General features: G+C 41.6%; 1 protein-coding gene across 2 annotated transcripts in view; it reads right to left on the bottom strand.

Moving 5' to 3' along the window:
- RALBP1 (ralA binding protein 1) overlaps window positions 1-12,747 on the bottom strand; it is a 64,729-nt gene that overhangs the window by 32,207 nt on the left and 19,775 nt on the right. The gene's annotated exons all lie outside the window — the stretch shown is intronic.

Genomic DNA, 12,747 nt, shown 5'->3' with positions numbered 1-12,747 from the left:
GAGGAGTGCTTCCAAACATTAGCATTTTAGGTTCAATATAACTCTTTGGAGTTGCCAGATCTGAAGAAGTGGGTTTGTCCCATGAAAGCTCATCAACTAATAAATTATTTTGTTAGTGTTTAAAGTGCTACATTACTGCTTTTTTTGCTCTTTGGAGCCACTAGATCGGGAGCTCCTGCTCAGTGATATGCCTATCATAGTGAGAAATCCCCACCTCCCAAGTGTAAGAGAACAATTCAATTTAAATGTAATCAGATAAACCCTTATTCGGGAGAACAAAATGTACAACATTATCTGGGGGTGAAAAAAACTAAGATTAGTGATCATTAGGTTAATGATTATATTACTTACTCGAAGAACACACCTAGTTTTTTTTTATCCAGTCAGTCCTAATTCTCCTGCCCACTCTTTGTCAGATGCTTCCCCTATCCTACACCTCTTTCCTCTTGCTCCACTGATTCTCAGGCTGCATCTACACTACGAGATAAATTCGAATTTAAGGCAGTTAGCTTGCTATTATGACGTGACTGTCTTCACTGAAAATACTACTAGCTTGATTTAGGAAGCACTAATATCAATATCACAATATCATCATTACCTGGTGGGTATAGACTAACAGATATTTTGGAGCATAAGTTTTCATAAGCAAAGACCCACTTTGTCAGATGCATGAGTGGGGTGGGGGGCATTCAGAGGAGGATTTAAAGAGGGGGTCTCAGTAAAGGGGTGGGCCAGAGCTAACAAAGTTTATTCAGTCAGGGTGGATGTGGCCCATTACTGGCAGTTAATGTGGAGCTGTGAACATCAAGAGAGGAGAAATCAAGTCAGTTTAGTCGGGGGGATACGGCCCATTGTCAGTTGCTAATGTGTTATTAATGTTATACATTACAGGATCCCTGTATTATTTTCAGGGATTGGATGCAACCACAGGAAGGAGACAGTCAGTGGATGGCCAGCTGGGAATTCAATTACAGAAGAAAGATTTCTGTTAACTTTTTTGCTGTCTGTGTGGACGCCCTACTTTTCCTTCCTTCCAACAGGGAAAAAGGACATTTGCTTAGCACGGGAGGGTAATGAGGAAAATGCAACATGGGAAGATGACACCAAAGACCAGCGATGCTACAGGAATGAGGGAACTGTGGGATAGGCTCCCACAATGCACTACTGAAACAGTCATGTTTGCCAATGGAGTGTAGCAGCAATAAGTTGACTTTGTGAGGAGCATGTGGGGAGGTGAAGAGAGTCAAAATTGAATTTATAACTTCTGGAGGTACAAAATCGACATTAATAAACTCAATTTTATCTCGTAGTGTAGACCTAGCCTCAGTCTATTTCCTTGCCCAGCTAGTCTCCTTCTAGTCCTCCTCCTTGCTCATCATCCTTTTGTCTCCCCAAACCTCCTGATTCTCAATCTCAGTATTTCTTTGCCAGATCTCAATTCCCCAGTTCCCACCCTGGGCAAATTGGGCCAGGGTGGAGAGGCACCCAGACACAGGCTCTGTTCGCCCAGGGGCTAATCCACCATTGACTGTCATTGTAAAAGAGTCTCACTGCTCTCAGTTCTGCCACCTGGACCCAATATGATCTGCAGCAGCCCAAAGCTGCAATCACTGGAGAAAATCCTTCTCATTCCTACATGGATGGAATTGCTGTAGAAATTAGACGATCAAATGTATGGGCTTGTCTATGTGGCCCTGCAACACAGACCATGGAGGTGTGAGCTGCAATGTGTAGTGAAGTGTGCTGTTGTAACTGCCTCAGAGAGACCTTGCTAGCATGAATGAAAAAAAGACACCTAATTTGTGTTCAGAGTCCTGCCAATTCCTAGTCCCTGGACCAAATCACGTGCAAATGACCCTAGTCTCATAAATGATTAAACTGTTTTGGCTTAAATTTTCCCAAAAATTTGATATCTGATGTAGAAATATTTCATCCCAAAGTTATTGAAGGAGCCAAAAAAAAGTGAGTTGTATATTTGAAATATCAGGGAACCTACAACATGGGTCATGCAGACTGAAAACCTAGATAATACCACTTTCAGGGCTGTGCCTCTCTTCTACACACACCACACACACACACTCAGCATAGAATACTTAATTATTGCTCTGAGCTGAGCCAGTCTCATGACTGTGTCTTGATTGCCAGGGGGCAAATGAAAAGAAATGATTGCAGCCTTGGCTGCCATTCTTCGGAATAACTGCTATGTAGCATGAAGTAGATGAGAATTTCTGCTATAGCAGCAAATACTCTGCAGATGCACACAAAAAGCACTGGATACAGCCCCAAAACTTAATGTATTTTCTCTGTACATTTCCAAATTATAATTATTGCAAAGAAATAAGTAGAGTGCTAGAAACTAAGACATCACACTGCAACAAAGTGGGAGTATTTTGCCAAGGTACCCACTACCCTGCTGACAGCTTAAACAAAAATAAGAGCCAACGTACAGAATGTACTCATTATTTTTGGCCGTAGGTCAAAACAGACCAAAACAAATTAAGGAAACAACATATTAAACAAGGAAATAAGGAACACAGTTCTTGGAACGAAAGCACTCTAGTAACAAGCAGCAGCTTCACTTTTAAGGAAGCAAGCAGAAAGAGAAAAAACTTGAATCAACTGACAACAGTATTTGTGTTAAAGCCTTATATACCCCTCAGCAGTTAAATATGAAGACTCACTTTTTACAGATGTGAAAACTGAGGTAGAGAGGAATTAAGTGAGTTATTTACAGAAAGGCCATGACAGATCCAGAAACACAGTCCAAACCTGATCCCCATAAGAATATCTCAATCACTAAGATGTGCTTCCTCTGATGGGGAAGGATTTTGTAATCTTTGTCAAATCTAGTCCTTAAGTAATGAAGCTGCTGGCAGTCAAATTTGACAGCAACATTTAAAAAAAAAAAAAGCAGTAGTTTTACCAGTTTAAAATGCTTTAGCTTTAAATCATGCTAATGTATTAAAAAAATAAAATGCAATAGTCTGGCAATAGCACATAAAATACATCAAAATAGTTCTTAACATTTTCTTGAAAGAACACTCAGATGTATTTGAGAAAAAGCAATACACATATGCAAACGGGGGCTCTCCTGTTGATTTCATTACATATTCTTTAAAGAGAAAAATAGCATCAAAGCCAAGTTATTCTTAGGTTTGGAAGGATTAGACTTTTATTGGTAAAATTTCACTGTCCACAGACAAACTGATGAAGAGATTTTTATTCCTAATAATTGAAACTTATAGATAGGAAAAGGAAGAAAATGCGGCTTGAGAACTTATGAGAGATTGTCATTAAACAATTGTCTAGCCACCAGTTTCCTATAACAGTAACCATTTAAAACTGATAAAAATAAAAAGCCTCAAACCCTATTTTAATGCAACTGAAAATTTAAAATCATAAAAATACAATTAAATGCTAAAATATACATTAGCCATCACATTTAAAAAATTATATCAAGCCTAGTCATAGTAATAAAAAAGCTGCACAAGTTGGACCTCTGTGGTCTGGACTTTCTTTGTCTGGGAACATCTGTGGTGCTCTTGGGATTCATGCACTGGGTGAAAAGGGCTCAGCATCTCCACCCCTACTCTCCCAGAGATTTCAATAGCACCACAAATAGCTCACTTGCAGCATTCAGGCTCAGGGAGAGAGTGGGAGGAGCGAGGAACGCTCACGAGAAGAGACAAGGTCACCACAGAGTACATTGGCAAGTGGCCAGGAGTGCAGCCCTGCAGCTGCGGGGCTCAGTGATCTCCAGTAGGACTGCTCTCCTGGTCCCTGACTATGGTGCTCTTCAGCCACCCTGCCTCCCTCCCTGAGTACTCCATCCCCAGTCCCAATATGGTCAATGTCAGCCCCCCAGAGTGGAGCCCTGTAGCCAGTGGCAGACAAGAGGCCAGCGTTGACCTCCCTTGTCCAGCACATTCCCTGGTGTGGGACCTGTGAGGTCCTGAGGGTGCCAGACCAGGGAAGTGTAATTGTATTCATGTGTACAAAAAGTGCATCTTTTTTTCTCCTTCAACATATGCTATGAAAACATATGACAAAGACAATTATATTGGCCTGGTTTGCTGCAGCCCAATCAGTAATTTCAACAGCTTTACTGACTCTGTAAAACACCTGGATATGCAAAATAGTCTTCTAACAAACAAACTTTCACCTACACATGTAAAAGAGAAGTGTATTGCTTAATCAAAGTTACCTACTTTAGTCTCTTAAAGAAAGTCCTACAAAGAAAATTTTAAATCCAAGAGTGGTATCTGATCTAAGGTGAGACTAGCTGATTTTGAAAACCAGTATCTAGTTTTTCCTCTGCTCTCTATATGAAGTTCATGCATCTGGATTTTAGACTGTAGCACTGGGCCCTAAACACACTAAAGAGCTCTCTTGAAAAGCTTATAATTTTTCGGCCCTGCTCTCCCAGCTTGCTGATCTGCAATAAAAGAGAGAGAGAAAAGGAAAGTAAGCTTAAATTTCTCAAGTCAGCATAATGGCACTCACTGAATAATTCCCATGTGAATCACATACGCTCCACAATTATAGATAATTAAAATTTTACATGAGGCTCTCCATGAAATTTCACAGAAGATAAAATCTGTATTAAACAACAGGATTTATGCTTGGTTATGCAAGACTCCCCGAATGTTATCTACTTTATAAAAAAGCTTACAGTTATTTAAAATTTGTTTATGCTTATTTAGCAAAATGATTGTTATCTGCTGCATTAAATGCATTAACATGTTCTTCAAAATAATTCTAGCCCTAGACCAGCTTTATAAATATGATATACAAAAATCTGTATTAAAAATTACTAAATTTGCAAAGTCAAAATGCGTAAATCAGGAAATGCCAGAATTAAGTACAGTAGCCTGTGCAATCTTAACTGGCTCCTCATATATATGTGCATTATGACACAGTCTTTAATTACATGATCACATACTATTTTTTTCCACAGATCCCTTGCCTCATTTAAAAGCAGCTATTCAATAATTTGATTTCTCTTTGTTGCTCACTTTGTGGCCCTCATTCCTTATTTACTTCAAGTTATTCAAATCATGCTCTGAAGACAGAATTAGTAATGTCCTCAAGGCGCTTTCTATAGGTCTTATCACTACAATATCTGAGTGCTCCAAACACATTAATGAATCTGTTTTCACAAAATTCCTGTGAGATAAAGGTGTGGTAGTATCCACATTTTACTCATGGAGTCCTGGATTAAAGTAGAGAGAGGTCAAGAGTATCCATTAGTTTTGGGTATCCAATTTGAGACATCTAGGATCTGACTGTTCAAGAATATTTGTTCAAAGCATATTCCATTGACTGTAGCTGTGAGTGCTCAGCATTTCAGCAAGGAAGCCCCCAAAATCTCACATCAGGCACCCAGAAATAACTAATGAACAACTGTGAACAGTATGATCTAAGTCACTGTTTCCCAAGAACGTGCCATCAGACCAGAACAGGTGTGACAAATTTTTTTGAAAACTATACGTGAGAAAAATGGGGTTGGTAAGGGGGTGGATGGGGGATAGCCACCTTCTGGACTGGTCATCCGGCTCATGACCTTGCCTCCTCCACAAGTGTAGAAACTACTCAGAATGCAATTTCCTGTAGCCAGACAAAGTCTCCCCCTTACAAGCCAGCTTGCTCGCTGCTCCCCCCACCCCCACTGGGAAGCACACAGGGCACAGAAATGCTGCTGACAGCTCAGTCTTTGATGCCCTCATTGAGGCCCAGATGTGCTAGCTTATCATGACCCTGAGAAACAGAAAGTACAGATAGAAGGCTAACAGGCCAAACTGTCAACAAGGGGGGGGGGGACCCTCAAGAAATCACCCCAGCTGGCATTGATGGATTTGATGCACACACACAACCATCCCAGAAGAGGAAATCTCCGCCCACACAAAAAGAATGTCCTGTACTCCTAAATTGCTTATCTCCTGTCTTACAAGTGCAAATTAAGTAAGAAGTGCCCTTGTAACAAACTGGCATCACAAAAGACAGACCAGTATGATCTGGCACCGTAGATAAGAAAGAGAATACATAACCCAAAAGGGGTATAAAAGATGGGTCCAGCAGAACTCTAACTTTGAGTGCATTCCACCAACTACCTGCTGGTCGGGTCAGGTGATTGCCTCCCGAGGTCCACAACTGGGGACGCCCAACCTCGTATTTGTCTTTCCGCGGAATTGAGTGACCGATCCGGCTTGGCTACGCTGGTATCGAGAGACGCAGAGAGGGTAAGATATACCCATGCTAGGTCTCCGTTTTTTTTGTGCACAGCTAAAGAATTAGAGTTCTGTAACTAGACGTCATTGTGTCAAGATATCATTGTGTTGGATGGTAACAGATATCTTTGTATTGGATTGTAACGTAACTTGTTAACACCCGTACTTTGCTAGCATATAAGAAGTAGACAATAGCCTTTTGTAACCACGCGCTTATAACTGTAGCTTAATAAACTTGTAACTAGTTAAGATCTAAGCCTGACTGCTGTTAACCCTTTTGTCACTGCAACACAGCCGGCACAACAAAAGAACTGTAACCGTTTGGTTACCACAGCCTGGCCACAGGTGAGAGTGCTAGAGCTCCCTGCTGTAACAGTAAAAAAAACTGGGTTGCTTAGGACCCAGGGGAATCCGTCAGCCTGTCTTGGCTGCTTGCAGCAACAAGCTCCCTGCTCTCGCAGTTTTAAACTCGGATGATAACAAGGGCGTAGTTGGTACCTCACCGCACATTACCCGGCCACCAGCTAACATTTCCTTAAGGGACAGGAGGGTGTGGTGGCAGGGTCCTGAAGAATGAGGCTGAGAAGGGGGAAACAAAAGCAGGAGCAGTGCCACCCTAGAGGAAAAAGATGGGCCAAGGGAAGAAGGTCGTTTTCAGTCTTTAGAAAGTTGTCCACCCTAACCATAGTGCATATACATACACAAGATGCCAAATGTAGGTTGTACCAGCAATCTTTTATTCTGGCATTTCTTACATTATGCATGTCTGACTAGGCAACATTAATAATATTCTTCAGTGTGTGGGAGCACGAGCACCTGGTGGCCGGGCCTCACTCACAAGGCAGAATGACCATACACTCCATCCTGGAATGCTAACATATAACAGCGGAGTGGTCTGAAACCAGACCAGGAGAAAGAAATCAGAAAGTTGACAACTAGTTGAAGAGTCCCAAAGAAAAACATCCTGACAAGTAGACAGTAAGTCCCCAAAGAGAACATCTGGGACAAGTAGCTGGAAGCCTTCCAAAGAGAACATCCTGGTTGTGCGATATCAGAGCGTCCCGGGGGGAGGTTCGGAAATTTACCAAGGACAGAGGAAATCTTATAACATGTTCTGACAGGCCAGGAGGATAGAAAGCCCAAACTGGGCAACAAACACTTTAATTGGCCAGGTATTGAACCCCCAACTAAGAAACAGTATAAAAGGTGATTTAGCGGGGACAAGGGTGTGGGCTCCTGGACACCAGGTGGAGGCTAGCAACTTCCAGTCCAGACAGCAGACCCCGGCCTGATCACCAGACGTCACCACCACGAAAGGTCCCAACCAAGCCGTATCTCTGACTTGAAGGGCCGCTGTAACGTAGTTGTTGGTAAGATGTGGGAGCACTGGATGTTATTTGTAAGTCATATGTAATTGTATACAGCTATATGTAACCTAGTGTTTAGCCTATGCCAAATAAATAAATATATTTAAGACAAGTGTTAAGTAGTTGTAGTTACGAATAGATGAATCAGTCATTATTGGTAAATACCACTAGCTGGACTAGCTGGGGCTGTATAGAGAATTATTGGGACTTAGAACAGCCACAGGGCATTGTGGTGTTCACAATCGGAGTGTTATTGTTCCTGGTACTCATAATACTGTGGAAACCCAGGTTGTAAAGTAGATACACTGTATCACATATTGCTGCTATACTATATAAGGCTGCCATAGAGGTGGGGTGGTTGGTCCCAGGCCATCCACCCCCCGCCCCGGCTGTATTAACCCCCCCCACACACCCACGGGACCCAAAATAGGTCGTCACATCGTCACAGTGTAGTGTGGATATGATTTTCTAGATTTTATTAAACAGCAAATTAAAAAAAAAATCTTCAGCACACGGCATCATCCTCACACTCACATAGGTCATCAGTAGAATTCCAATGAACTTTTAAATCCATTATGCACCACTCAGCTAACTGAGCCAGAAGTGTTCCTGACAGCAATACTAAGTTCTCTATACAGATCAGTCCAAAAAGGGGATAGGTGTTTACAGATATTTGCTGACAGGGAAGAAATGGCGAGACTCAGGAATATCGGGTTCTATTCTTTGCTCTGGACACGAGTATACACTAGATGGGATGCATTTTTTGCCCCTTTCTCCCAAGGCTGACTCTTTCTCCCTCTGCCCATCCCTCCAAACTGTCCCTATTACTATCCTGACTGTTCCCCACCCCAGGCTGCTCCTCTGAGTCTCCATATCCTGATGCCAGTTTCCCCACCCAGCAAGTGTTAGTTTTACCTCTCCAGATACCCTGCTCTCAGTCTTTGTGCTTGTGAGTGAATGGCAAATCTCTTTGCTTAGCCATTCTGAGTTCCACCTCATCCCACCCATAATGGTGCCTAATCTCTACCTTCCACGTCCAACTAGCCCTGGTTCCCCTCCTCTCAAGTCCACACGCCTGCCCTGCCATTTTTTTTTTAAATAATTTTACTCAACTGCCACAACTCCACACCAGGTTTTGCCCACACACTTTTTAAATAATTTGAAATTTCCAAATAAGTCTTCAGAAGAGATCTTTGATCACAAGTCTGCAGAAGCTCCAGATGGTTAAGAGCAGTGTTGAGTCAAAATAATAAATCATATTGGATTATTCTTTTCCTACACTTTCAGTGCCAAACTGGGCTTGTTTAGATGAAAAAATACCACTTACCAGGTCTGAATTATTCCACTCTATCTATCACATGTGCACACTAGAGCCTTCACTTCTACTTAAAGCACTAATGGCATGAAAACACCAGAGTTTAGTTAGGAATCTACAGCTACTCTAGAAAAAATAAGAAAGAACAGACTGGTTTAGCTAAACATACCATACAATTTAGTTCAGAAAACATGTCTAAAGTACCTCAACTGACATAAAATGAGCTGAATAAAGCTAATGGATCTAGCGATGAGTGTTTTATTTGTGTTTGGAGAAATGTTGCTCTTTCAGCTACCACTATGCCTCTAGTCAGTGAGCATGACCTATGAGAAAACAAAAGAACAGGAACTAACTTTTCATATCTGGAAGAGTAATAAGAAATACAATGTGTCTTACTATTTGAATCTGTGGTTTAAGGCCCTGGGTAGAATTGAAGCTGTGATGTTAGCACATGTTCGCTAACAAGTATGACATTTTTAAAATCTAGTGGGGACAAGGCATGATGGCTTTAACATTATTTTGACTAGTTTAGCATGTGCTAAAGGCAGCACTCCTTGTCTACACTGAACTTTTAATAACATTTTAACTAACATGGTAACATTACTCCTTAAATTGTCTAGGCAAGAATTAATAGATTTTGTCAGCTAAACAGATTTAAACCCAATTTGAACTAGGAGGCAGCACCATCAAAAAAAGCCTAAAAGCTAAGTAAAGTTACTGTGACAATGGACACCACATATCCTTTTAATCCATTACTTATCAGAATGAGATTGAATGGAACAGGAACATTGTACTTCTAATCTAAAGGTAGCATCTTTTAGGTGAGATTTAGAAAAAGTTAAATATTTTCAGAATAGGGATATTAGTGCTGTTAAACAATTCAGATACAAGTCTTCAGACTCAGATTCTCCTGAACAGTTTTCAACCGGATAATTTATACATTCCTTTCCCCCATCAGAAAGCATTGCTAACAGAACTGAAAGGATACCTTATTTTACAGAGAAGTGGTTTAATTTCATCTATTTACCATCTGGACAGTGCTTTGGGTCTCCTTTATGAAAGAAACTATTTAATCCTTCATTTATATTTAAGATACAATAGCAGCACTACAATCCACAACAGCAAATATCTTCAGACATTTAGAGGAGACTACACAAACCTAACAGTTTAGCAAAGAGTAGTTTCCCCTCCAGGCTTAAGGGCACGAGTATACTAGTTTCTACACTACATCTTATTATTCAACTGTTTCCCTTCATTCACTGACAAAGGGCTGCATTGTTACAACACAACCTGTCATTTGCACTGACAGTTCAAAAACATTTAAAAAAAAAGCTGAAAACAGCTTTGCTCCGATTCCTCTGTGGGGTTATAAGTGACACAGAGGAAATCAACTAGAAAGTCATTCATGAAATTTTAAGACATTGCACTGGATTACAATGCAATATAAATTAATTGCTGCAACTTCTAATGAACACTCTCCACAGTTTTTCCAATACATAAGGATTTTTGATAAGAGGAAAACAAACTGTGGCTTAACTCTGATGGAAGACTTAACGGGTGTGTCTACACTAGCAGGCTACTTCGAAGTAGCTGGCCCAACGTTGAAATAGTATGCGTCGAGTCCACACACACCTTGCACTATTTTGACATTGAAATCGACGTTAGGTGCAAGATGTCGAAATTGGGCGCGTGTAGATGATCCGCGTCCCGCTATGTTGAAATAGCGGGGTCCTCCATGGAGGCCATCAGCTGAGGGGTTGAGAGAAGCTCTGTCCAGCCCCTTCAGGGCTCTATGGTCACCACGTGCAGCAGCCCTTAGCCCAGGGCTTCTGGCTGCTGCTGCAGCTGGGGGTCCACGCTGCGTGCATGGGGTCTGCAACTGGTTGTCGGCTCTGTGGATCTCGTGTTGTGCAGGCTGTGTGTGTCTGGGAGGGGCCCTTTAAGGGAGCAGCTTGGGGGTTTGCTGGCCCCTTATTTCGACAGGGAGCGCTTGTGTGTGCGGACGCTCCCCATTTCCTTCGGTGGCAGCTCCTTTCGACGTTCTCCGTCACTACTTTGACATTGAATGTCGATGGCACCAGCCCTGGAGGATGCATAGATGATAGGCATTGAAGTAGCCTATTTCAATGTTCTTATATCAAAATAGGCTACTTCGATGTAGTGTGCTAGTATAGACACAGCCAATGTGTGTAGAAAGCCTTATGCATCATCATACATTATTGGGTCTGATCCAATGCTCAAAGTAAATGAAAAGACTCCTACTGACTTCAACTGCACTGGATTGCTATGTGAAACTTTAAGAAAGTTTTGCGGTTTGAAATGCGGACCTCTGTCAAATTCTAGCTTAACATAAACCTAAATGAAGATGCACAGTCAGAAGCACCTATCGTGCTTCCAACACAAAACAACATTGAAATCTCACATAACTCAAAGGAAGATGGGACTCTCACTTTCTGCTCTAAAATATCTGCTGTGATGTGTCACTGTACATCAGAATGAAACCCTGTAACCCCTATATTTGTCATGTGGTCATGATACTTTATACAAAGCATGCCATGTAAGATATCAAATGAAAGGTCATCAACATCTGAAACCCAGAGTTGTCAAAATACATATTGTTAGTGTGCATCAAGTTATGATTTTTTTGTATTGTTATTGAAATATATGTTGCATGTAAACTTATGACATACAGAAGGCAAACCACTCCCTGAAGGGTGATCAGCCAACATTAATCTGCAGGGAAGTTGTCATCAAGCGATTTATAATTCAATGAGGGCTGCCAAAGCACCACATAATGGAGACTGCTCATCTCTAATCTCAGTTGCACAAGCCTGGGGGACTGCCAAGGCCAGTGACTCAGCAAAGCCCACCTGAACAAGTCTGGTCAAATAGCTTCTGCAGCATTCCGTTTTTTGCCTCTCTCCCCACCACCTCCCAACATTCTCAGGAAGCAAGAGGAACTTGGAGAAGACAAAGATCATCTGAGAAGACTAGTCCAGGCTACAGAAAAAGCCTGTGTATTAAGAACTGTAACATGGATTGGGGGGGGGGGGGCAGTGAAAAAAAAAAGATAATCTAAATATAGCCTAATGTAGTAAGATTCAAGATTTAGATTGTGCATTTGTCTTTTTTTCCCTTTTGGCAACTTTCTCCGGTCTTTTATGGCTACATATATTGACTTAAAATCCATCCTTCCATAGTTAATAAACCTATTTTACACTATACCTAAAACAACATGGTTTTGTTAGAGTGTTTGGGAAACTCAGGCCACATACAAAAGCTGGTGCATGTTCTCTCCCAACTAAGGGAGGGGCAGACTGGGTAATAAACTTACACTAAGCAGGTTTCTGACCAGAGCAAGGTGGTATAATCTGGGGGGTGAAAGCCTCAGTGAATTGGCTCATGCTGCTGTGTGATTTCCAAGTGGCTTTGGGATCATTTATGCGATAGAGCTCAGCATAGGGCTCCACATGCCATCATGCTCTACCATGGCAGGGCCTGGAAAGGTTTGCTGGTTGTCACTAGCAAAGCAATATGAGAGCTAGCCCAGGCTGGAGGCATAAGGGGTCACAGCAGTACACCAGTGCCAGGACATATGCTGGTACTTTAGTCACAGCATTATGTGAAAGGTAAATACTGCTTTATTCACCTTCACCACAATATTTGGGATTTTATAGACCTCTATCATATCCCTCCCTCAATCATTTATTTTCTAAAATAAACAGTCCCAGTCTTTTTAATCTCTCCTCATACGGAAGGTGTTCCAGACCCTTTTACGTTTTTGTTGCCCTTCTCTGTATTTCCATTTCCAGTGTACCTTTTTGGAGGTTAGTCAAAC

The sequence above is a fragment of the Carettochelys insculpta genome, chromosome 2 (genome assembly GCF_033958435.1).
Source record: "Carettochelys insculpta isolate YL-2023 chromosome 2, ASM3395843v1, whole genome shotgun sequence".
In the NCBI taxonomy this organism is placed as follows: Eukaryota; Metazoa; Chordata; order Testudines; family Carettochelyidae; genus Carettochelys; species Carettochelys insculpta.
Note: the sequence above shows the minus strand (reverse complement) of the source record. Positions and strands in the feature narration are given on the sequence as shown.